Here is a 25,267-nt window from a genome sequence, read left to right as displayed (position 1 = left end):
TAGAACTTAGTAAAACCCGGAGTGGACTTCTTTTGTTTGGTTTTCTGTTGAAACGAACTGAGAGACATTGGGGAGAATGGGAGTATTTTGCTTTGGGTTTTGTTCTTGTGAATGAATGACCTGGAGGACTCTGCTGAGCTGTGGGGCATGTGGGAACTGTTGAACTGTGTTACCTGTGTTAAATGATTGTTTGTGTTTTTTTCCTGTATTTAATATACTCATTGTGTGCAACAGTACCTTTAAATGTGTTTTGTTTTATTCAGTGCTAGAGGGTGTTAAGACGCTGTGCTTTGCATCCTTTGTGAGAGTTAAAGAAAAAAATCTAACATGTCAGGAGAGATACCTGGCTGGCACCCCTAGACAACTGAAAACCGTCACAAGTGCTCTATCTGAACTTTTATCAGCAAATTATTGTTATTTTAACTCACTACGGTCTTCAGGGAGAGAGAGAGAGGCACAGCGACTGTTTACAAACAGGACTACAAATGTAAGCAGTGCTTTCTACAGCTTTGAGTTTGAGATGAGACGCATTAACCCAGTTTTCTCTGCTGTGGTTTACCGGCCCCCTAAATATAACAAGAACTTCATAAATGACTTCTCTGATTTTTTTTTAGCTGGGATTATACCTAATTTACATGTTCTTTTTGTTGGAGATTTTAACCCTTTCGTGCATAGTGGTTACTACAGTGGGCTGCTGTTCAAAGCTGTTCTCTTGTATATGCATGTGTTTTGTTGTTGTACTTGCATATGAGCCAACACAGTGGATGCTTGTGCATCATCCTTTTTACTGCTGCATATTGGCCTGTCATGTGAAGTTTTATTTCTTATATTATTTGTTATTTGAATGTAATTAACAGCATCAGGATTAGTCAATGCTAACAGTGGATCTGACGATGCAATATCATTTTCTGTTCCTGGTTTGTTAAACACATATTTCTCTGGTTTAAAAGTCAAACAGATGGCATCCAGCTGGGTGGATATGTTTGTAACTCCATGAAAAATAGGTTCATAAACAAAAGTTCAGTTGTATTTTTTTTTCATGCCTAAAGAGGAATAAAAACACTCAGGAAAAAAATATTGACTTTCATGCATGAAAGGGCTACTATACTTGTGTGTTGTCCTGATAAGCCACTGTAAAGGACTTTTTAAGCCTTCTTGACTCTTTTAACCTGGTACAGGCCGCACCCGGCAGTGGAAGTGTGAACACACACTGGACCTGGTTCTTTCCTGCGGTCTGCCTGTAACTAACCTGGAAATATTTGACTCTGTATTCTGGGATCATCTGCCTGTTTTATTGACTGTTAGTTTGACACATATTGCAGTTAAAACTCGCACTGCTGTTCAGCACTGTCAGGTTATTAACCCTTCCACTGGAGCTCAGTTGTCTACTGTTTTTCTTCAGCTCTGTGGTGTGTCTGACTTTCTCTCCTCAGATACAGAGCTCATTTATTGGTTCTACTTTTCCTGTCAAACCATCCTGGACTCAGTGGCTTCAAAAAGGGAATATTTTGCAAATATTATTTCCTCCAACAGCCATAACCCATGTGTTTTATTTAACACTTTACTCTGTGCTTTATATTCCACAGAATGCCTGTTTGGAATCTTCTCGTGACATGTGCAATAATTTTATGCATTTTTTTTTTAATAGAATAGAATAGAAAACATTTATTATCATTATAGAGAATGCACAATGAGATTGGAGGACCACTCCTGTTCAGTGCCAGTATAAAGTTAAACTTTCTAAATATAAAAAAATACAACTTCTAAAAAATATACAGAAATAAAACAATGTATACAAATATATATAAAGATAACAAAATGTATAAAAATATACCAAAAATAAAACAAAATGTATAAAAATATATACATAGTAGAAAAATTATAATGCACAGTTAGAGAGAGAGAGAGAGAGAGAGAGTGTGTGTGTGTGTGTGTGTGTGTGTGTGTGTGTGTGTGTGTGTGTGTGTGTGTGTGTGAGAGAGAGAGAGAGTTCAGGGTGGTGATTGCTCTGATGAAGAAACTGTTCTTGAGTCTGTTTGTTCTGGCTGCAGAGGGCAGCAGGTCAACAGGTCAAAGCCAGGGTGTGAGCTGTCCTTGATGATGTTCCTGGCTCTGCTGATGCAGCGGGGGGTGTAGATGTCCATCAGGGAGGGGAGAGGGCAGCCAACGATTCTTTGTGCTGTCTTGACTACCCTCTGAAGCCTGACCCTGTCTGCCTCAGTGCAGCTGCCATACCATACTGTGATACATTAGGCTCTCAATGGATGAGTGGTAGAATGTCAGCAGCAGATTTGAGTCCAAGTTGTTCTTCCTGAGGACCCTCAGGAAGTGAAGTCTCTGCTGAGCCTTCTTGATAACAGCTGTGATGTTATCTGACCAAAAGTGATCAGCAGAGATGAGGACACCAAGAAACCTGAAGTTGTGGACCCTCTCCACACGCTCGCCGTTGATGTAGAGGGCATACCTGTCAAGTCTCCCGTTTTGGCCGGGAAACTCCCGTATTTTACCTCTCTGTCCCACCGTCCTCCCGTATTATTATTTTCCTGTAAATTTCCCGTATTTTAATATAATATTTTTTTAAAAAGTATTCCTGTGCCACTCCAAACTGAATTCTCTCACTAGCCTCACGAAAACTGCCTCCTGCAGTAGCCTGGGTGGCAGTTCTCGTGAGGTTAGTGCCAACAGTGGGAACAAAACCAGAAAAACAACTGGACCTCAGCTGGGCTCAGTGTTGCCAACTTAGTGGCTTTTTAGACCCCCGTAGCTAACTTTTTTCCAAAAAGCGACTAGTGACAGCGAAATCCTCCGCTGTCTGCTTGTTTTGTGTACATAAAGTCTTCTTACTGCATCCCTTCATACACTTTGGCATCGCCCAGACCTCTCTTCGACTTCACCCTCCAACCCCCGAACCTCACTTAAACACCCAGCCTGCTTACCCGCTCCCTCCGCTCCCATCTCCGGTCCTCGCTTCGGCCTTTATCAACCTTTGAGACAGCCAGAGACAGAGTTTTCTTGCACAAGTTGGCAACAGTGTCCCAGATAAAGGAGGAGGGTTGAACTTAGCTAGCAGTCGCACCCCAGTGTTTTCATTAAATTTGATATTCTAACATAAAACAATACGGGACAAAACTGATCAATGTAATGAGGGTCTAGGCCAGTGATCCTCACTATATTTTTCAAAGGAGCCTTATTGACTGATCAAAGTCAAGGGGAGAGCCACAATATCACCCCAAGTCACTCAAATAAACTTTCTCTGCTCATCTTGTGAGCACCGTACGTTTTTACTCGAAACACCCATCACTGATGTGCTTGTCCCCTCTCCAACATCGTCATGTGGATTTTTGTTTCTTCTTCAAATTCCTGGGACCTATTCCAGGAAGCAGGTTTTGCTAATAACTCTGAGTTTGTTAACCCTAAAATGAGTGTTCTTCAGTGCCAACACAGTGCAGAGCAGCTACCTAAACTCTGCTCCCAGTGAGGTCGATTATCTCGTCAATAGTTTTACATCCTCACTGCGTATGACTTTGGATACTGTGGCTCCTCTGAAAAGGAAAGCTTCAAATCAGAAGTGACTGACTCCGTGGTATAATTCACAAACGCACAGCTTAAAGCAGATAACCCGAAAGCTGGAGAGGGAATGGCGTCTCACTAAATTAGAAGATGCTCATTTAGCCTGGAAAAAGAGTTTGTTGCTCTATAAAAAAGCCCTCCGTAAAGCTAGAACATCTTACTACTCATCATTAATTGAACAAAATAAGAACAACCCCAGGTTTGTTTTCAGCACTGTAGCCAGGCTGACAAAGAGTCAGAGCTCTGTAGAGCTGAGTAGTCCTTTCACTTTAACTAGTAGTGACTTCATGGATTTCTTTACAAATAAAATTTTAGACATTAGAGAAAAAATTATTCATAACCATCTCAAAGATTATTCTTCATGTTCAGCTGCTTTCAGCACTGCTGGTATTTGTTTAGACTCTTTTGCTCCAGTTGATCTTTCAGAGTTAACTTCAATAGTTACTTCCTCCAAACCAGCAACATGTTTGTTAGATCCCATTCCTACTAGACTGTTCAAAGAAGTCTTTCCAATTATTGATGCTTCAATCTTAAAAATGATCAATCAGTCTTTATTCGTTGGCTATGTACCACAGACCTTCAAGGTGGCTGTAATTAAACCTCTACTTAAAAAGCCATCACTGACCCAGCCGTCTTAGCTAATTATAGGCCAATCTCCAACCTTCCTTTTCTGTCAAAGATTTTTGAAAGAGTAGTTGTAAAACAGCTAACTGATCATCTGCAGAGGAACGGTTTATTTGAAGAGTTTCAGTCAGGTTTCAGAATTCATCACAGTACAGAAACAGCGTTAGTGAAGGTTACAAATGATCTTCTTAGAGCCTCTGACAGTGGACTCATCTCTGTTCTTGTCCTGTTGGACCTCAGTGCAGCTTTGATATTGTTGACCATAACATTTTATTACAGAGATTAGACCTTGCTATAGGTATTAAAGGTACTGCACTGCAGTGGTTTGAATCATATTTATCTCATAGACTCCAATTTGTTCATGTAAATGGGGAGTCTTCTTCACACACTAAGGTTAATTATGGAGTTCCACAGGGTTCTGTGCTGGGACCAATTCTATTTACATTATACATGCTTCCCTTAGGCAGTATTATTAGAAAGCACTGCATCAATTTTCATTGTTATACAGATGATACTCAGCTTTACCTATCAATGAAGCCAGATGACACACATCAAGTAGTTAAACTGCAGGAATGTCTGAAAGACATTAAGGCCTGGATGACCTCTAATTTCCTGCTTCTAAATTCAGATAAAACTCAAATTCTTGTACTCGGCCCCACAAATCTTAGAAACATGGTGTCTAACCAGATACTTACTCTGGATGGCATTACTTTGGCCTCCAGTAACACTGTGAGAAATCTTGGAGTCATTTTTGACCAGGATTTGTCCTTCAATGCACATATTAAACAAATATGTAGGACCGCTTTTTTGCATTTGCGCAATATTTCAATATTCTAGAAACATCCTTTCTCAGAGTGATGCTGAAAAGCTAATTCATGCATTTATTACTTCTAGGCTGGACTATTGTAATTCATTATTATCAGGCTGTCCTAAAAGCTCCCTGAAAAGCCTTCAGCTGATCCAAAATGCTGCAGCTAGAGTACTGACAGGGACTAGAAAGAGAGAGCAGATTTCTCCCATATTGGCTTCTCTTCATTGGCTCCCTGTTAAATCTAGAATAGAATTTAAAATTCTTCTCCTCACATACAAGGTCTTGAATAATCAGGCACCATCTTATCTCAAAGACCTCATAGTACCATATCACCCCAACAGAGCACTTCGCTCTCAGACTGCTGGCTTACTTGTGGTTCCTAGGATACTTAAGAGTAGAATGGGAGGCAGAGCCTTCAGCTTTCAGGTGCCTCTTCTGTGGAACCAGCTTCCAGCTTGGATTCAGGAGACAGACACCCGCTCTATTTTTAATATTAGGCTTAAAACTTTCCTTTTTGATCAAGCTTATAGTTAGGGCTGGATCAGGTGACCCTGAACCATCCCTTAGTTATGCTGCTATAGGCCTAGTCTGCTGGGGGGTTCACATAATGCACTGTTTTTTTTCATTCACCTTATTTACTTTGTTTATACTCCACTCTGCATTTAATCATTAATTGATATTAATCTCTGGCTCTCTTCCACAGCATGTCTTTTCTCTCCCCTCAGCCCAACCGGTCGCGGCAGATGACTGCCCCTCCCTGAGCCTGGTTCTGCTGGAGGTTTCTTCCTGTTAAAAGGGAGTTTTTCCTTTCCACTGTCACCAAGTGCTGCTCATAGGGGGTCGTTTTGACTGTTGGGTTTTCTCTGTATTATTGTAGGGTCTTTTCCCACAATACAAAGCGCCTTGAGGCGACTGTTTGTTGTGATTTGGCGCTATATAAATAAAATTGAATTGAATTGAATAGTTAGTCCACGTAAAATCACACAGTGGGGTCAGAGGATGCTGAGGGTCATAGTGCACAGAGGTCACCAACTCTCTGCAGAGTCAATCACTACAGATCTCCAAAGTGGGGGGCAGCAAAAACAATATGATTCTTTGGAAAAATAAGGTCAGCAGTAAAATAATGATCACCTTCTGAGAGAACCAGGTTTATTCTAATCTGCATATACATAATTTTATTTAGAAAAAACTCAAATATATTGAAAATATCAGTGATTATTCAGTGAGATCCAAGTTAACATGTTCTAAATGCTTTGTAGCAGACCATCAGCCAAAAACCCAACATTTTGAGTTTTTAATCATAAAAGAAAAAAATCCTGATTGAAAAAGTGCTACCAGAGATTTTAATGCATTTTTGCTTAAAAGGATAAACAATAAAAATGTTGCTACATCACCTGCTGGTAGGTTTCTAGGTGACACACATAGATAAAACTCTTCAGTTTCAAACACATCCTGTAATGAAGCTTTTCTGTTCAGTTTATAGTGGCCACAGCGAGACAAGTCAAATCTGCCATCTTGGTCAAACCCACAGAACCCCACAAAACCAACTGAGAACAAACGGGCTCTTGTTGCTGTGGGAACAAGAGCAGAGACTGGCAAAAATAATAAAATATAAAGTGAACAGTGAAATTACTGAAGACATAAAACAACAGTAAGATAGATTAAAAGACTCTAATAAAAACTTCCAGTTGTTTATTAAAATTTCCAATAATAGAAAGTAGTTTATGGGTTAGATTCTCTGTAACAAAAGGAAAAAGACAAAACTTTAAATGTGCCAATGTATTCTTTCTGTCAGTGCTCTGGTCTGAGGTGCTGGGGGACCAGTTAAAGAGCATCAGCTGGATGTCCGTGTTGGACTGGTTTAAAGTCTGAACACAAACCCACAAAGTGCTGAGATAATGTTACTTTATCAGGATATAATTTTTCAGGCATCACAGCTGCTGTTGTTGTTGTTGTTTTTTGTTTTTTTTAACTGATTTAGGACATAAAGAAAAAAAACTTTTCAGTCTTAAACACATGATGAACTGAAGCTTTTCAGTTCACAGCCATTGAATGATGTTTCTGTTGTTTTGAGTCTGTTGTTGTGGTTTAATGTTCATTCTGTGTTTTCTACATGCAGACATGTACACACTTAAAATTTTTAAATGAGAAAATGTATCATTTGGAGGTTGTATTATTTTAACTAGTGAGAAACACACACAAGGATAGTTCAACATCTGGATGGTCTGTGGTGTGAGGTGCTGGGGGAGCAGTCAGAGAGCAGCAGCTGGACGTCAGTGGTTGGACGGGTGGACTACTTCACTGAAGAGCAGATGACGTCTGGCTCTGGTTTAAAGTCTGAACACAAACGCACACAGTTCAAACAGGAAACATGATTACAAGCTTTGTAGTTCAATCACCATTAAAAGTGAATCATTTTCTGCTTTTAGCTTCTTTCCTCCCTGACAGAAGATTTTTCAGACATGCCAGAGGCCTTACTATGAACCAGGATTTAAGTATATCCAGGTATAACTTCAGGGTTAACCTGGATTTTCTGTACAACAAAGGTGGTTCACTTCTTAAATTGCCATTACCATCTGCTCTGGAGCAGGTTAAGATCCATTTTGTTAACTGTTTATCGCTATTGTAGAGCTAACGTACCAAGATACTCAATTCTTGTCCCTATAGGACACTGTAGTACGAATGCATCCAGATTGACCGCTGTTGACATTTTATTTGGTTGATTTTCTTAAATTTGGTTCATGTTTGGTTGCTGTCAAAATAACTTCTGTTTCTTGTGTCATGAACAGCTGTGTGGCAGGCAGAGTTGGTACTAAATGCAGGACTTTCAGGCAGGCAGGGATAACAAAACATGAGCTGTTTATTTTTTGTGTGTTGAAAAAAGGTGGAACATAAGGTACCCAAGGTAAACTAAAGCCACAAACTTACTCAAAACTAGGACACTGGCTAGAAATGCTGGAACTGGGAGACACAAGGGAGAGGTGAACTGACAATCTAGCAAAGGATGAGTGAAGACTGAGACAATATGTACACAGGAGAGTGATTAGAGAGATATAGCACACCAGGGAAGACAGCTGAAACACAGTGGGGAAAATGAGATTGAGAAAAGTAAAACTGAAAACTAAACACACAGGACAAAGACCACCAAAATAAAACAGGATATATAACACCAAGACTAAGGTATATAAACTCGATACAGAGACAGATGAACATGGAGACAAGATGGGATTACAAAAGGGGAAACCAGACCATCACAGAGACAGGATAAAAACTTGTTGACCCTACTGGGGGAACAGAAGAGGATCACAAAAGAAAACTAAATGTTACATAACCAAGAAGATGAATTAGAATATAAAGAGACTATAAACAGAGTATGTAATAAAGGCAGCCTAACTAATATTACAAAAGTTAAGCAAGAGATTCTCAAAACCAAAAGAAATCACAAAACCCACAGAGAACCCAAAATCCTGGGTCCAAGACTGTGTGACTATGGCATCTTAGGCAGAATATTTATGTTGACAGGACACACATGGTATCTCTACATTTAAAGTGGACATATTGTCTTCATTTCTAGCTCCATATTATCTTTAAACTCAGCTATTTGCAGTTCAAAATAACCCTTCTCTATCTTATTTTGGGCTTTGGTGCTGACCGTTGATTCAAACAACCTACTTCTGATTGGCTGCCCCTCATCAATAAAAGGTTTAAACAGGTGTGTGTGTGTGTGTGTGTGTGTGTGTGTGTGTGTGTGTGGGGGGGGGGGGGGGGGGGGGGGGGCATGAATCATTATATGGTGTAAAGACTGCAGGGTGAGCTTGGCTCTGTCCAAAGTTAAAGAGCAGCTTTACCTCTTGATCTCTTTGGTCTGATGGCTGTTTGTCCGTAACTGATGTCTTCTGTTCTCACTGCTGAATAGACAGGATCACCGTCTACACCAGTGGTCCCCAACCTTTTTTGAGCCGCGGACCGGTTTAGTGTTAGAAAATATTTCCATGGACTGGCCTTTAGGGTGTGGTGGATAAATACATCAAAATAAATGATACGACCATAATCAAGTGTGATATTTTTTACGTATAATAATAAAAAACGTGAATCCACTCTGTATTCGTATGTAACTATCAGCAGCGTCCTTATAACATCCTGCCACAACGTGAATAACATGCTCTCTGCCCACAGCGCTCCCTGGTCAGCTGCAAGAGCCATGGTAACGTTTAAACATGCCTTCATATTAAGATACACCGCAAAAACAAATACTGTAGAAATCGCATCAGTCGGATTCAAATGGCCCAGTTTGGGGTCTAATATCGAATTTCACTGTAATTGCTTCTGCTTCATCTCTGGATTTGCTTCTTCAAATTTTATTATCTGAAATTTTGCTGCAAGTGCAAGTTTGTAGCTTATGCTTGCCATGATTGTCTCCGGTGAAATGAACTGATTTAAACACTAAAACGAACTCCAGTGTGTGCAGTTGTGCATGAACGAGCCGATGCATGGAAGTGGGCAGACGGGAGCTGAGGAGGGTTTTAGCGCTAAACTCATCCAGTTTATGCAATCACAGTTAATTGGAAATTTATTACAATGGGACCAGATTTTTCATCCGAGGTATGTGAATATCCCATAGATTAGGTGATGATTTCATCAGACAATCACGAACCTTCTGGGTTTAATTTTAGCGGTGACATAACACGTGAGCATAAATGTCTTGGCACGTCAAGAGGAAGTCATAGAGGGATGTAACAGAGAGAATTTATTTTTCAAAATAAAACATCGTTCAGACTCATAATAAGTAAAACAGAAATAATGTAAGTTATTTATTCTTTAAGTGCGGCCCGGTACCAAATGTCCCACAGCCCGGTACCGGTCCACGGCCCGGGGGTTGGGGACCTCTGGTCTACACAATAAAACACATTTAAATCACTGCAGGTACATCAACCACAACAGTACTGTTATATTAATAAAAAAATACTGGTAAAGCACTTTGAGTGCTCAAGTAGAGTAGAAAAGAACCGGTCCATTTAACATTTACTGGTACAAGACACCAGTACTCATGGAAGGCAACAATGGCAATGACAGGAAACATGGAAAGATTATGGTTGAAGAATGGTAAAAAGATCTACATCCAGGAATTTAAGGTAGGTTTAGAAAAGTCCTTTATTTTACTGGGCAAAAACAAAGACATTCAACAATTTATTGGCTTCTTCAGGGTGCAAAGATACAAAGACACCCACAGAATAGGACAAAGCTGAAGTTGGTTTCCGATTGCAGCTTCCGATTTGGGAAATGGCTAAAGGGCAATTCCACTTAATTTTTCGCTACCTTCAGCATCTTCAACCTGCTCTAGTTAAAAATCTACAACACCTACATACTTCAAACCTGGACTAGATTATTCTGCACTAATGGCAGAGTATTTAAAACCATGTGTGTGATTTGTGAAACCTTTATCTGATTTGTGAAACTTCAATAAAAGGCGATTTCAGCACTTTTTTCCCATCTGGATCACACTAGAACTGCTCCAGCTCCAAAACTACAACACCTACACACTTCAAACTTGGATTAGATTTTTCTATCGTACTGGCTAAATAATTAGAGCACAATGAAAAGAAAAGTCAAAATAGGCAAGTCATAGTTAAAACCATAAACATGCCAAACTTCAAACTTGTAAACGCTTTTATTTCACAGCTTTTCTTTGATTTTAGAGATTTGATCGTCTCTCTATTTCTGCTAGTAGTTGCATGAGAAGCTCCTCTCTCTCACTGCGAAAAAGGCATTAAGTTATGAATCACTTGAATTCTTTTTCTGTTTCTTATACATGATTATTTTTGGATTGTCATATTGCTTCAGTCATTTTAATTCTCTTACCTCTCCTCCACTTGGCCATGTTCAATTTGTTCCACTGCCTCAGCCCTGGTTAGTGCTCTGGTGTTTTCCAGTGCATTTATGAATGCCTGCGTTACATCCAAAAATGTAATGGTAAAAACTCCATCCATCCATCCATTTTCTTCCGCTTATCCGGGGCCGGGTCGCGGGGGCAGAAGCCTAAGCAGAGAAGCCCAAGCTTCCCTCTCCCCAGCCACCTCCTCCAGCCCATCCGGAGGGACCCCAAGGCGTTCCCAGGCCAGCCGAGATACACAATCTCTCCAGCGTGTCCTGGGTCTACCACGGGGCCTCCTCCCGGTGGGACATGCCCGGAACACCTCACCCAGGAGGCGGCCAGGAGGCATCCTAATCAGATGCCCGAGCCACCTCAACTGGCTCCTTTCGATGTGGAGGAGCAGCGGCTCTACTCTGAGCCCCGCCCGGATGGCCGCACTTCTCACCTTATCTTTAAGGGAGAGGCCAGCCACCCTCCGAAGGAAACTCATATCTGCCTCTTGTATTCTTGATCTTTTTCTTTAGGTCACTACCCAAAGCTCGTGACCATAGCTGAGGGTAGGAACGTAGATCGACCGGTAAATCGAGAGCCTCGCTTTTACGCTAAGCTCCCTCTTCACCACGACGGACCGGTGCAGCGTCCGCATCACTGCAGAAGCAGCCCCGATCCGCCTGTCGATCTCCCGTTCCCTTCTCCCATCACTCGTGAACAAGACCCCGAGATACTTAAACTCCTCCACTTGAGGCAAGAACTCGTTCCTGAGCCGGAGATGGCACTCCACCCTTTTCCGGCTGAGGACCATGGCCTCAGACTTAGAGGTGCTGATTCTCATGCCAGCCGCTTCACACTCGGCTGCGAACCGTTCCACTGCGAGCTGGAGGCCCCCCCGTGATGAAGCCAACAGAACCGCATCATCTGCAAAAAGCAGAGATGTGACTCTGAGGCCACCAAGGAAGAAGCCTTCCGCCACCTGGCTACGCCTAGAAATTCTGTCCATAAAAATTATGAACAGAATCGGTGACAAAGGGCAGCCCTGACGGAGTCCAACACCCACAGGAAACAAATCCGACTTATTACCGGCTATACGGACCAAGCTCTCACTGTGGTTGTACAAGGACTGAATGGCCCGCAACAATGGGCCAGACACCCCATACTCCCGCAGAACCTCCCAAAGAACACCCCGAGGAACACGGTCGAATGCCTTCTCCAAGTCCACAAAGCACATGTAGACTGGTTGGGCAAACTCCCACGCACACTCGAATATCCTTGAGAGGATAAAGAGCTGGTCCAGCGTTCCACGACCAGGACGAAAACCGCATTGTTCCTCCTGAATCCGAGGTTCGACTAACGGACGCACCCTCCTTTCCAGCACCCTGGCATAGTAAAATGGTAAAAACTGTTTTCTAAAAATACAAATATTTACTTTACATTCTAATAAAGGTTACAAAGGGTTTACACTAACATGTTTCATTATTTCAGACCCTGCTTCACCTCACCTATTTCTACCTATCTTTGGACTTTCAAACAACAGATTTCTTTTGAAAAATGTTTTTGTTGCACTACTGGTCTTTTTTCATAAGTCAATGAGCATGAAGAACAGGTGCTAATGACCTCATTATTTTACTCAGGTGTGTTAAAGCAGAGATACATTTAAAAGTTGCAGGACACCGGCCCTGGAGCCCTGGATTTGAACCCCCCCCCTAACCTAAAGGAAGCCTTACCTTTAAAAAAGGTCAATTAAACCTAATAATACATACATTTCAATTGATAGTAGTAATCAAACAACCCAGTAAAGTTGAGATTATTATTCACACTTGTTCCAAGCAGTTTCTTTATTTGAGGAAACCCAGCAGATAGCATCCAGTCATGGACGTGCAACATTCACTCTTTGTTCAACATGGAACCACAGTGGACAATGATTTGCATTTGTCTTTAACTTTGCAGCAAACCCTTATAGCAAGCAAGCATGTAGCGACAATGGAGAGCAAACACTTCTTTTAACCTGGAAGAACCTTCCCATCGTCAGTGTGAACAGCCATCTACCATGACCAACTGGGGGTTTAAGCAGATACAGGACACTAAAAAAGAAGCACTTATGTAGGAGTACTTTCTGTGTTAAAGAAGAGCAAAAAGTTAACACCAGAAGAAAGAGATCATGAAGTTGTTGGAAGCATTATCCCAGTTGGTATCAGAGATAAAAAGAACACAAGACCAAATCTTGCTACACTGAAGATGAAAAAAAAATATAGAAAACAGAAAGTTAAAAGTGGAAACAACAGCAAAATAATGCAAATTTCACAGAAGGAGGAGTTCAGTTCCAGTGTGGCAGGGGTAGCAGCCACTCAGGAGAGTCAGCCAGCCACTCAGGAGAGTCAGCCAGCCACTCAGGAGAGTCAGGAGACTATGCTGTAGTCACGCGAGACTTTGTGAATCTCGGCAATATCGTTAATGGCGGCGTGACTCTATCAGCAAACATTTGCGTGATTAGCCTTTTTTTTTTTTCGCCAATTTATAACTAGACAGGCTTAAAACTAAAAAATATAGGTAGTTTCTTAGCCTAACTTAAATAATTTTCAACAATCTGGAGGACGGTGAAGAGGACCTGGATAGTTTGCTGCGGTACATCGACGGGTGTTTTGAGCGAGTCGTCATGGGGAAAACAGACAAGACGCCGACTCCCTCCACCAGCAAAGCAACGCCGTCCACAAAAAGAAGCCGCCCAGAAGATTCCCCAGAGGCAACTTCGCCACCCACCACCAATATTGTGGACATTCTGGAGTCCATTAATAACAAATTGTCCAGCTTTGACGCCCGCTTGGCCCTGGTTGAAATCCTTCACAAGGAGTTTCAGGCCCTGCGGGAGTCAGTCGAGTTCAGCCAGCATCAGGTGGAAACACTGGCTGCTGAAAACGCTGTCCTCAGAGAGTCGGTGAATTCCCTCACCGAGGAAACGACCCGGCTCTCAGAAGAAAATAAGAAAATTAAAGAATCGATTATCGAGCTTCAGGCCCGCAGCATGAGAGAAAATCTTGTGTTTTCAGGTATCCCGGAGAAGGCAGAGGAGGACCCGGAGGCTACAGTGAAGGAATTTATCCAAACTCACCTGAAGCTCCCGGAGGACGCCGTGAAGACCATCGCCTTCCATAGAGCCCACCGCCTGGGAGGGGAGCGACCTGGAGCACGCAGACCCAGACCGATCGTGGCCAAATTCGAACACTTCAAAGAAAAAGAGCTGGTGAAGAGCCGCGGCCGGGAGCTGAGAGGGACGGACTTCAGCGTCAACGACCAGTTTCCAAAGGAGATTCTGGAGCGACGCAAGGCTCTATTCCCCATCCGGAAGAAGCTCATGCAGGAAGGCTCCCGGGCTGTCATCGCCGTGGACAAACTGTATGTGAACGGACAGCTTTACCGAGACAAAAACGCCACGCCATGGCTCTGCTGATCGATCAGGTGATCTGTGTCCATATTAACGTTCTTTTCTGAGTTTTTTTTTCAACCATCTAAACAGTACCATTAAATAGTCTAAATCTGTCTAAGTAGTACCATTAACGCCGACGAGTCAGCATAGTACCGTGATCGTTTGTTTGTTTGTTTGTTCTGTTTTGTTTTCCCCTCATCTAATTTCATTCTTATGTCACTTAGGTCACTTTTTACACGTCTTTTTTCTTTCCGCACTCAGCAATATGTTTACGTCACTTACAATGCTACAGTTTACTACACTAACATACAGCGCAGATGCACACACACCAACATACAGCGCACATACACACGCACACATCAATATAAAGGGCACACGCCAACATACAGAACATATGTACACACACACACACATCCTTAGTGAGCACACAACAGTCCATCAGTTAGTTTAAATATGAGCACACTCAGATTTGTCTCATGGAATGTGCACGGGGCTGGTTCGAGGGAAAAGAGACTAAAAATTTTTAATCGGTTAAAAGACTTAAAAGCAGATGTTGTTTTTCTACAGGAGACACATGTGTCCAAAACATCTCTGCTCACTCTTTCCTCTCCACAGTTCCCTCACACGTACTCAGCCTGCTATAACTCCAAACAAAGAGGTGTAGCTATATTGATTAACAAGAAGATAAACTTTAACATTAGCAACAGTACAATAGACCCTGAAGGTAGATTTATAATACTTAATTTATCTATACAGAATACAGATTTATGTATTGCTAGTATATATGGACCAAATGTTGATGACCCCTCCTTCCTTCATGCTTTGTTCACTTCACTCTCAGATCACTCTGACACCACACTTGTAATAGGAGGAGACTTCAACCTGGTACTTAATGCAGATATTGACAGGCTCAGTACAGCAGTGAGTCAGAGGAACTGGCAGTCTGCAGACATTCTTAAACAGTACATGAAGGATTTTGGACTTTGCGATGCTTGGCGTTCACATCACCCTACTTTGAGAGATTTTAGTTTTTTCTCACCAGTACACAAATCTCATTCCTGCTTAGATTACTTTTTAGTTAGCAGCTCCATAATGATGGATATCACAGACACTCAGATTCACCCTATCACTATTAGCGATCATGCACCGGTGTCTATGTCTCTGACACAGAAAAGAGTCACACCACCAATCAGGAACTGGAGATTTAATACATCATTACTTAAAGAAGAAGATTTTATTAATTATTTCAAAAAGGAGTGGTCAGCATACTTAGAATATAATGATATTCCAGGAATTTCACCATGTGTTCTTTGGGAAGCAGGAAAGGCAGTAATGCGGGGCAAAATAATATCTTACTGCTCGCATAGGAAAAATAAAGAAAAAGCACTTGTGTTAGAATTAGAACAAAAAATTAAATCTTTAGAAACTGCCTATGCCGCTTCACCACAAGAACATACAATTATCAGCCTGAGGAAACTGAAACTGGAGCTAAATGAAATAATTGATAAAAGGACACAATTTATGTTGCAGAGGCTGCGTTTGGAAAACTTTGAGCATGGAAATAAATCTGGAAAATTCCTGGCCAAGCAATTGAAACTGAATAAAGAAAAAACAGCTATTTTTTCTATTAAAGACTCGACTGGTATTATTACTCATGACCCACAACAAATAAATAACTCTTTCAAAGACTTCTATGAAGCCTTATATTCACCACAGATTAACCCATCTGATACTGAAATTGAAGAATTTCTTAATAATATAAATCTACCAAAACTAAATGACAGCCAGGCTGCAGCTCTGGATTTACCTCTTTCATTGTCTGAACTTAGTGAAGCCCTACAGCATCTCCCAAATAATAAAGCCCCAGGCCCAGATGGTTTTCCAGCCGAGTTTTATAAAGAATTTTGGTCTGAGCTAGCTCCCATTTTTTTCAGAATGGTAACTCAGATTCAGAGTGATCACATCTTATCTCCAAACTTAAACTCTGCTAACATTAGCCTGCTTCTTAAACCAGGCAAAGACCCCACACTCCCATCCAGCTACAGGCCAATCTCTCTCATTAATGTAGATCTTAAAATAATTTGCAAAGCCCTTGCCAAAAGATTAGAAAGTATTACTCCATTTATTGTACATCCAGATCAAACAGGCTTTATCAAGGGTCGGCACTCAGCCAATAATACACGTCGACTGATAAATATAATAGACTATTGTTCTATTAACAAATTAGAGACGACAATCGTGTCTTTAGATGCAGAGAAGGCATTTGATCGGGTAAATTGGAAATTCTTACTAGCAGTTCTGCAAAAATTTGGATTCGGTTCATCCGTTATAAACTGGATCAGAACACTACACAGCTCTCCGAATGCGCGTGTTAGGACAAATGATCTCATTTCACAAAGTTTCAGTCTGCAGAGGGGCACTAGGCAGGGCTGCCCACTCTCTCCCTCTCTTTTTGTAATTTTCATTGAGCCGCTAGCAGCAGCAATCCGTCAAAATGTAAATATTAAAGGGATTCAAACTGAAAATATGGACCATAAACTTAGCCTTTATGCTGATGATGTATTACTTTTCCTTGGGAATTCACAAGGCTCTCTTTTGAAGACTATCACACTGATAGATAAGTTCTCATCTATATCTGATTACTCTATCAATTGGAGTAAATCAACAGTTTTGCCTCTGAATTGTAATTTCCAGAGAACCTCTAGGACCCCACTAAAGTCAGGAAATATTAGATATTTAGGCATAAATTTTTCCGCCAGGCTCTCAGACTTGGTACGATTAAATCATATCCCCTTATTAAAAACAATAGAGGATGATCTCACACGTTGGAACAGTTTACCTATATCACTCATGGGGAGAGTTGCTGCCATTAAAATGATGGTTTTACCAAAAATTAATTATCTATTTTCATTGATCCCTAATAAACCTACTCTTCCTTGGTTTAAGTCACTAGATTCAAACATCTCAAAATTTTTATGGAAAAACAAACCGTCAAGAATAAGCTTAAAAACTTTACAAAAGCCAAAACACAGTGGAGGTCTAGAATTACCAAACTTTTATTACTATTTCTTAAGCAGTAGATTGCAGTATATTTCAAAGTGGATCAAATCCAATTCATTAGACAACCCATGGCTGGATCTAGAACAGGCGTTTTGTGGAAAAATAAAAATCTCAGATTTACCTTTCATTAGTTCCAGTATTAAACATCATAACTGCTATAAAGTCCTTAGTATAAATACCTCTCTGACAGCCTGGTGGGAATTTTTAAAAATAACTAAGTCTTCACTCATCCCCTGTAAACTAACACCCATTTGGAACAATCCAGATATTTGTCAGAAAAAGAAAATGCTGAATTTTCCATTATGGCATGATAAGGGTATAAATAACTTAGAACATATTATCCAAGATGGAAATTTTATCACGTTCCAAGAACTTATATCAAAATATAGAATTGGCAACGGTAGATTTCTGGAATATCAACAAGTTAAGTCCGTCCTACAGGGAAGATTTAACCTTAATCAATTGAATCTAGAAATGCCTACTTGGGTAACAGAATTTCTTAACCTCTGTACCCCAAAATTGTTATCAAAATTATATAAATTATTAATAAAAACTGATGATTCAGTTTCCCTCCCAATTACAAAATGGGAGCGTGATCTTTCTGTCAACCTGGATCAAAATTTATGGACAGAAATATGTTTAAATATCTTCAAAATGACTAAAAGACCCCAAATACAACTTGTACAATATAAGATTCTCCATAGAACATACTACACTGGACAAAGGATGTTCCAAATGGGCCTTACACACTCAAACATATGCACCCACTGTACAAGCAATTCAGAGGATAATCATCTACACGCTCTGTGGTCTTGTGTACCAGTTCAGAGATTTTGGCAGAGGATTTGTGAAGATCTATCCACATGGTTTAGCTGTCGTATCCCAACTTCCCCCAGACTATGCATCTTAGGTGATGTCAGTGAATTAATTATGGAGTTAAATATATCACACATAGTTCTTACTGCCTTGTGCATCGCTAAGAAGATGATCCTCATGAACTGGAAGACAAAAAATAAACTATGTATTACTCAGTACAGAAATTTATTAGTAGATCATGTTAGTTTAGAGAGAATGTCTGCTTCTTCTAAAAACAAATTGGAGGAATTTGACTCTCTTTGGTTCCCACTGCTCAGCTCCATTACTTAGTGGGGGTGGTGGGCTGCGGGCTCTGCTCCTGATGTGCTTTGTGGGGGGGTGGGGGGGGACTCCGGGGGCCTGGGTAGCTGGTAGCCTCCTGAGGCTGGGGTCCTGGGGCGACCTTCTGGTGATGTCTGTGTGCCTGTCCTGGTTGATGGTGGTGGGGGCTTGGATGGTGCTGCCTTCGGTCCTGGGGTGTGGGCGGGGTGCTTGGGGGGGTGGTGCCGGCCCTCGGTCGGTTGGCTGGTCTTCCCTGTGTGGCTGGGGGGCTGGGGTCTGGGGTCTGGGGCCCCGGCGCTGGGGCCGCGCCGGCTCCCGGTGGGCCCCCCCTGGCGCGGGGGGGGCCTCTGCTGTCCCGGCCGCGCCGCCGGGTGGGGTGGGTTGGCCTGACGTCGGGATGTCCGGTCTACGCTTTTGGGGCCCTGGGGTGCCTGCATTGCGGGGGGGTGGGGTGGGGGATGGGGCCGCGGTGGGGTGGTTGGGGGGGACTGGGCACTGCATTTCCATGCCCAGGCCAGTATGTCCTGTCGCCTGTTTGTGTCTATTGTTGAGTGAATGGGCATCTAGGAGGAGCGGGCCGCCCTCTGCGGTGGGGGCGAGGGCGCCAACCTCGGGTGCTGCAGTGCTCCGGGATGCTGTCACCGCGGCCCCGGGCTCACCTCCCCCTGCCCTGTGCTGGGGTGTGGGAGGTCGGGGTGCCTATTGAGCCAGCGGACAGCTGGCTCTCTTCTTCCAGGATTCTTCCTGGTCATATGCCCCCCCCCCCTCCCCCTCCCCATACACAAACACACACACACACAGAATACACATCACTCACAGATGTAGGATGGAGAGGCCACGTGGAGAGCTGCACCACCACTTGCCTCTCCGTTTTAATTGCACTTTAGTCATTATAACTCACAACACATACACACTTACAACCTGATACACATAGGACCGTTGGGGCAGGCATGCTACTCAGAGGTTGATGAGATGGGCCGCTGAGGTGGCCCCACTCGGATCCTCGTCACTGTCTGTCTCCAAATTTTATTTGCACTTTAGACATGGAGGGTTTTGGGGGGGCAGTGTGGGCAAGCACTGACGACTAACAGTTGGCGCTTGTGGCATAACTGTCCCCTCAATTTTAACTGCACCCTATACACCTCATTCACTCACAAACATTAACACATAGACCTACAAGTTGGGGAGGAGGAGGGGTGGATGGGTCATCTTACACCCCGATTTCTTGCGTCTCGCCCGGGGTAGGGGTCGGGTGGTTCCTTGGGGACCGGGCTGGTGGCGTCCTGGGGTCGCTGTTGGCCCTGGGGTGGTTTCCACTTGCCCCGCCTTCAGAGGGTGGGTAGCTATGGATGAATGTGTGTCTTTGTGTATTTGTCACCGTCTCCGTGAGTATGGGTGGGTGAGTGAATGTGTATGTATGGCATATCTGTGTGTGGGTAAGTATGTATGGGCATGTATGAGTATCTGTGTATAAATGTGTACACGGGTGTCTGGGTGTGTTTGTATGTATGGCTGGACCTGGGTCTGGGCCTTGTGCCTTGCCTCCTGGCCGCTCCTTGCTGGTTGCCTCCTCCCCCCTACCCCCCTGGGATGGGGGTGCCTCGGGGTTCCTGGGTGGGGCTGGGTGTTCTGGCGTGGGTGCTGGCCTGCCCCCCTTGGGGGTGCGGTGCGGGGCTGCGTTGGCTTCTTCGGCGTGAGGGGGGGCTCTGTGGAGGGTCGGGCGGTCCTTGGGTGCCGTGGGCACGGGAGCCCTGCCGCCGGCCAGTGCAGGGGGCTGGCCGCGGGGGGGGGGCTGGCTTCTCATCGCCTTGGGTTCCCTGGAGCCCTTGCTCCTCGACTGGGGGGGCTCCGTCTGCGACCACCCTCTCCCGTCTGCTGGGGTAGGTGTGCGGTTGTCTTTGGACTGAGTGGCCGGGGGTCTTCCTGGCTCTTGGTGGGCTGCTGGTGGCCTGGGGTTCCGGGGGCTGTCCGTACCTGCCTCTGGCTTCTGATGGGTGGAGCTGCAGCGTTTTGCCCTCATTAGTAAGTACGTTCCATGACACAGACACAAACATGACACAGACACAAACGCCCACTCAATCACAACTCAACAAAATTGTTGGTGTGCGTAACATGCTTTGTTAGTTTTGTTTTTCACACACAAATTTATTTTTGCAAGTATTGATAGTATTTTTTTATATGTTAAAGTGATGAAGTATCTGATTAATAGACTTGTGCTCTTTCCCCTTTTTTTTTTGCTCCCTTTCTCTCTCCCTTTTTCTTCTCTTTATTTTCCTCTTCTTCAGCCTGTCAGCTCTGGCTGTTACATAGTATGTGGAAAAATAACTCAGATAATTAAAATAAAGGGTTAAAACATCAACAAGAAGAGCCTATTGAGAACCTATAGAGCTCATCTTGAAATAGCAAATATGTTTGGCACAACAACGCATTCAGATCACAGTTCTTGCAAGATCTACCAGACATGACAGGCTAAAAAAAAAAAAAAAAAAAAAAAAACTTGGATTAGATTTTTCTATCGTACTGGCTAAATAATTAGAGCACAATGAAAAGAAAAGTCAAAATAGGCAAGTCATAGTTAAAACCATAAACATGCCAAACTTCAAACTTGTAAACGCTTTTATTTCACAGCTTTTCTTTGATTTTAGAGATTTGATCGTCTCTCTATTTCTGCTAGTAGTTGCATGAGAAGCTCCTCTCTCTCACTGCGAAAAAGGCATTAAGTTATGAATCACTTGAATTCTTTTTCTGTTTCTTATACATGATTATTTTTGGATTGTCATATTGCTTCAGTCATTTTAATTCTCTTACCTCTCCTCCACTTGGCCATGTTCAATTTGTTCCACTGCCTCAGCCCTGGTTAGTGCTCTGGTGTTTTCCAGTGCATTTATGAATGCCTGCGTTACATCCAAAAATGTAATGGTAAAAACTCCATCCATCCATCCATTTTCTTCCGCTTATCCGGGGCCGGGTCGCGGGGGCAGAAGCCTAAGCAGAGAAGCCCAAGCTTCCCTCTCCCCAGCCACCTCCTCCAGCCCATCCGGAGGGACCCCAAGGCGTTCCCAGGCCAGCCGAGATACACAATCTCTCCAGCGTGTCCTGGGTCTACCACGGGGCCTCCTCCCGGTGGGACATGCCCGGAACACCTCACCCAGGAGGCGGCCAGGAGGCATCCTAATCAGATGCCCGAGCCACCTCAACTGGCTCCTTTCGATGTGGAGGAGCAGCGGCTCTACTCCGAGCCCCTCCCGGATGGCCGCACTCCTCACCTTATCTCTAAGGGAGAGGCCAGCCACCCTTCGAAGGAAACTCATTTCTGCCGCTTGTATTCGCGATCTTATTCTTTCGGTCACTACCCAAAGCTCGTGACCATAGGTGAGGGTAGGAACGTAGATCGACCGGTAAATCGAGAGCCTCGCTTTTACGCTAAGCTCCCTCTTCACCACGACGGACCGGTGCAGCGTCCGCATCACTGCAGAAGCAGCCCCGATCCGCCTGTCGATCTCCCGTTCCCTTCTCCCATCACTCGTGAACAAGACCCCGAGATACTTAAACTCCTCCACTTGAGGCAAGAACTCGTTCCTGAGCCGGAGATGGCACTCCACCCTTTTCCGGCTGAGGACCATGGCCTCAGACTTAGAGGTGCTGATTCTCATGCCAGCCGCTTCACACTCGGCTGCGAACCGTTCCACTGCGAGCTGGAGGCCCCCCCGTGATGAAGCCAACAGAACCGCATCATCTGCAAAAAGCAGAGATGTGACTCTGAGGCCACCAAGGAAGAAGCCTTCCGCCACCTGGCTACGCCTAGAAATTCTGTCCATAAAAATTATGAACAGAATCGGTGACAAAGGGCAGCCCTGACGGAGTCCAACACCCACAGGAAACAAATCCGACTTATTACCGGCTATACGGACCAAGCTCTCACTGTGGTTGTACAAGGACTGAATGGCCCGCAACAATGGGCCAGACACCCCATACTCCCGCAGAACCTCCCAAAGAACACCCCGAGGAACACGGTCGAATGCCTTCTCCAAGTCCACAAAGCACATGTAGACTGGTTGGGCAAACTCCCACGCACACTCGAATATCCTTGAGAGGATAAAGAGCTGGTCCAGCGTTCCACGACCAGGACGAAAACCGCATTGTTCCTCCTGAATCCGAGGTTCGACTAACGGACGCACCCTCCTTTCCAGCACCCTGGCATAGTAAAATGGTAAAAACTGTTTTCTAAAAATACAAATATTTACTTTACATTCTAATAAAGGTTACAAAGGGTTTACACTAACATGTTTCATTATTTCAGACCCTGCTTCACCTCACCTATTTCTACCTATCTTTGGACTTTCAAACAACAGATTTCTTTTGAAAAATGTTTTTGTTGCACTACTGGTCTTTTTCATAAGTCAATGAGCATGAAGAACAGATGCTAATGACCTCATTATTTTACTCAGGTGTGTTAAAGCAGAGATACATTTAAAAGTTGCAGGACACCGGCCCTGGAGCCCTGGATTTGAACCCCCCCCCTAACCTAAAGGAAGCCTTACCTTTAAAAAAGGTCAATTAAACCTAATAATACATACATTTCAATTGATAGTAGTAATCAAACAACCCAGTAAAGTTGAGATTATTATTCACACTTGTTCCAAGCAGTTTCTTTATTTGAGGAAACCCAGCAGATAGCATCCAGTCATGGACGTGCAACATTCACTCTTTGTTCAACATGGAACCACAGTGGACAATGATTTGCATTTGTCTTTAACTTTGCAGCAAACCCTTATAGCAAGCAAGCATGTAGCGACAATGGAGAGCAAACACTTCTTTTAACCTGGAAGAACCTTCCCATCGTCAGTGTGAACAGCCATCTACCATGACCAACTGGGGGTTTAAGCAGATACAGGACACTAAAAAAGAAGCACTTATGTAGGAGTACTTTCTGTGTTAAAGAAGAGCAAAAAGTTAACACCAGAAGAAAGAGATCATGAAGTTGTTGGAAGCATTATCCCAGTTGGTATCAGAGATAAAAAGAACACAAGACCAAATCTTGCTACACTGAAGATGAAAAAAAAATATAGAAAACAGAAAGTTAAAAGTGGAAACAACAGCAAAATAATGCAAATTTCACAGAAGGAGGAGTTCAGTTCCAGTGTGTTCCAGATGGAAAAAAAAGTGCTGAAATGGCCCTTTATTGAATTTTCACAAATCAGATCAAGGTTTCACAAATCACAAACTTGGTTTAACTTTGGATGCATGGATGACCAATACCTTCACTCTTCCATAAGTGGGGTCAAAAATGACCCCAATTAGAATCAATGTGTTTTTGCAATGAATTTGAAAAAATGTCTTTATTTTTGGTTAAAAGTGATTATATTTATTATATCTGGGTCAACAAAAGGCTGGTTTTACATTTAACATGCTTATTTCTAACTTTTTATAACATTTTTTCACAAGAAATAACATCGAAAATCTTCAAAAATTATTGTTTATCTATCTGTCTGGAGGACAAAAAAAGAGAATGAACATACATAAGACCACATAACATACATACATACATACATACATAACACTGTCCACCCACATGTGTCCACACAATCATCTTTTCTCTATTCACTGTGTGCAGTTGTCACAAACTATTTGCTTTTGGCTGTGACCATTGCACAGTTGACCTTTCATGTGAGGAGTCACAGCTCCTTTGAGAGCTCTGTGAGGGAATGTCGCCATGTGTTGGTGATACCTGTGGAAAATTCAGGGTGCTGAGCCCTGAAAAATGAGTAGGCATTTAGAGTGGCTATATCAATTTTGTTGTACAGGTGCACCATGGGCCACCTCTGTGTCTGGAGCTTGCAGGTGTAGTTGCCAACCATCTGTCAACGATATCTACACCCCCTTCGGTCTGATAGAAGAGGATTACTTCTGTATTTTTCTTTTGGCTGTTTTCATCCACCATCTTGCTGTGGTGCATTATGCTGAGAAGCAGAACAACAGCAGATGAACATAGCTGATCATGGTCATGCTGCCACTGAACCCAAATTCAGTGCTGTGGACCTCCCTCAACTTGGAAGCCTTCATCACTGGAGGGACGTCTGGCTTGTTCTGTCGCAACGTTCCCACAGTAGTCAGACCCTTCTCCAGGAGATGCTCTGCAAGAGGCACACTGGTGAAGAAGTTGTCTGTGGTGATGTTGCGACCTGTGTGTCTGATTCCGCTGCACAATGACGGACAGTGTTTTCCCCAAGATTCTTCTGGACTTCTTCCCCTGGTTGTTTCCCTGTGTACACAATTCCATCAATTGCATAAGGGGTGCGTGCATCAAAAACCCAGAATATCTTTATGCCATGCTTGGCAGGCTTGCTTGGCATATACTGCAAAAACTTGGTCCTCCCTCAAAATGGTACAAGTTGTTCGTCCACTGTGATACAATCACTGGGGATGAATTTCTGCCTGCAGTTGACCAGGAACAGGTCCCATATATAGCAGAAAGGCTGTCATGTGGTCTGTTTCCAGTCGGGAGGCTCTGGTCCTCTTGTCATCAAAGCACAGCAAACGGTGAACATCTTCGAAACGTCCAACTGACATTGTGGCCTTGTACATTGGGTTGTGTCAAAGTCATGGAGTTGATAAATGAAGATAATACTTGTATGCTGCTGTGTCAAACTGACCTCCTGGTGGTGAAACTGCAGGCATCAAATGTGTAAGTGGTACAGAAAATGTATCCTGAGGGTCACAGTTGGTAAGAATCAAAGGTTCCCAAAGCAAACCTTTGAGATTCTGTAGAAAATGC

The sequence above is a fragment of the Archocentrus centrarchus genome, unplaced genomic scaffold (assembly GCF_007364275.1).
Source record: "Archocentrus centrarchus isolate MPI-CPG fArcCen1 unplaced genomic scaffold, fArcCen1 scaffold_72_ctg1, whole genome shotgun sequence".
In the NCBI taxonomy this organism is placed as follows: Eukaryota; Metazoa; Chordata; class Actinopteri; order Cichliformes; family Cichlidae; genus Archocentrus; species Archocentrus centrarchus.
The sequence above is the reverse complement of the archived record's forward strand: the minus strand, read 5'-3'. Positions refer to the sequence as shown.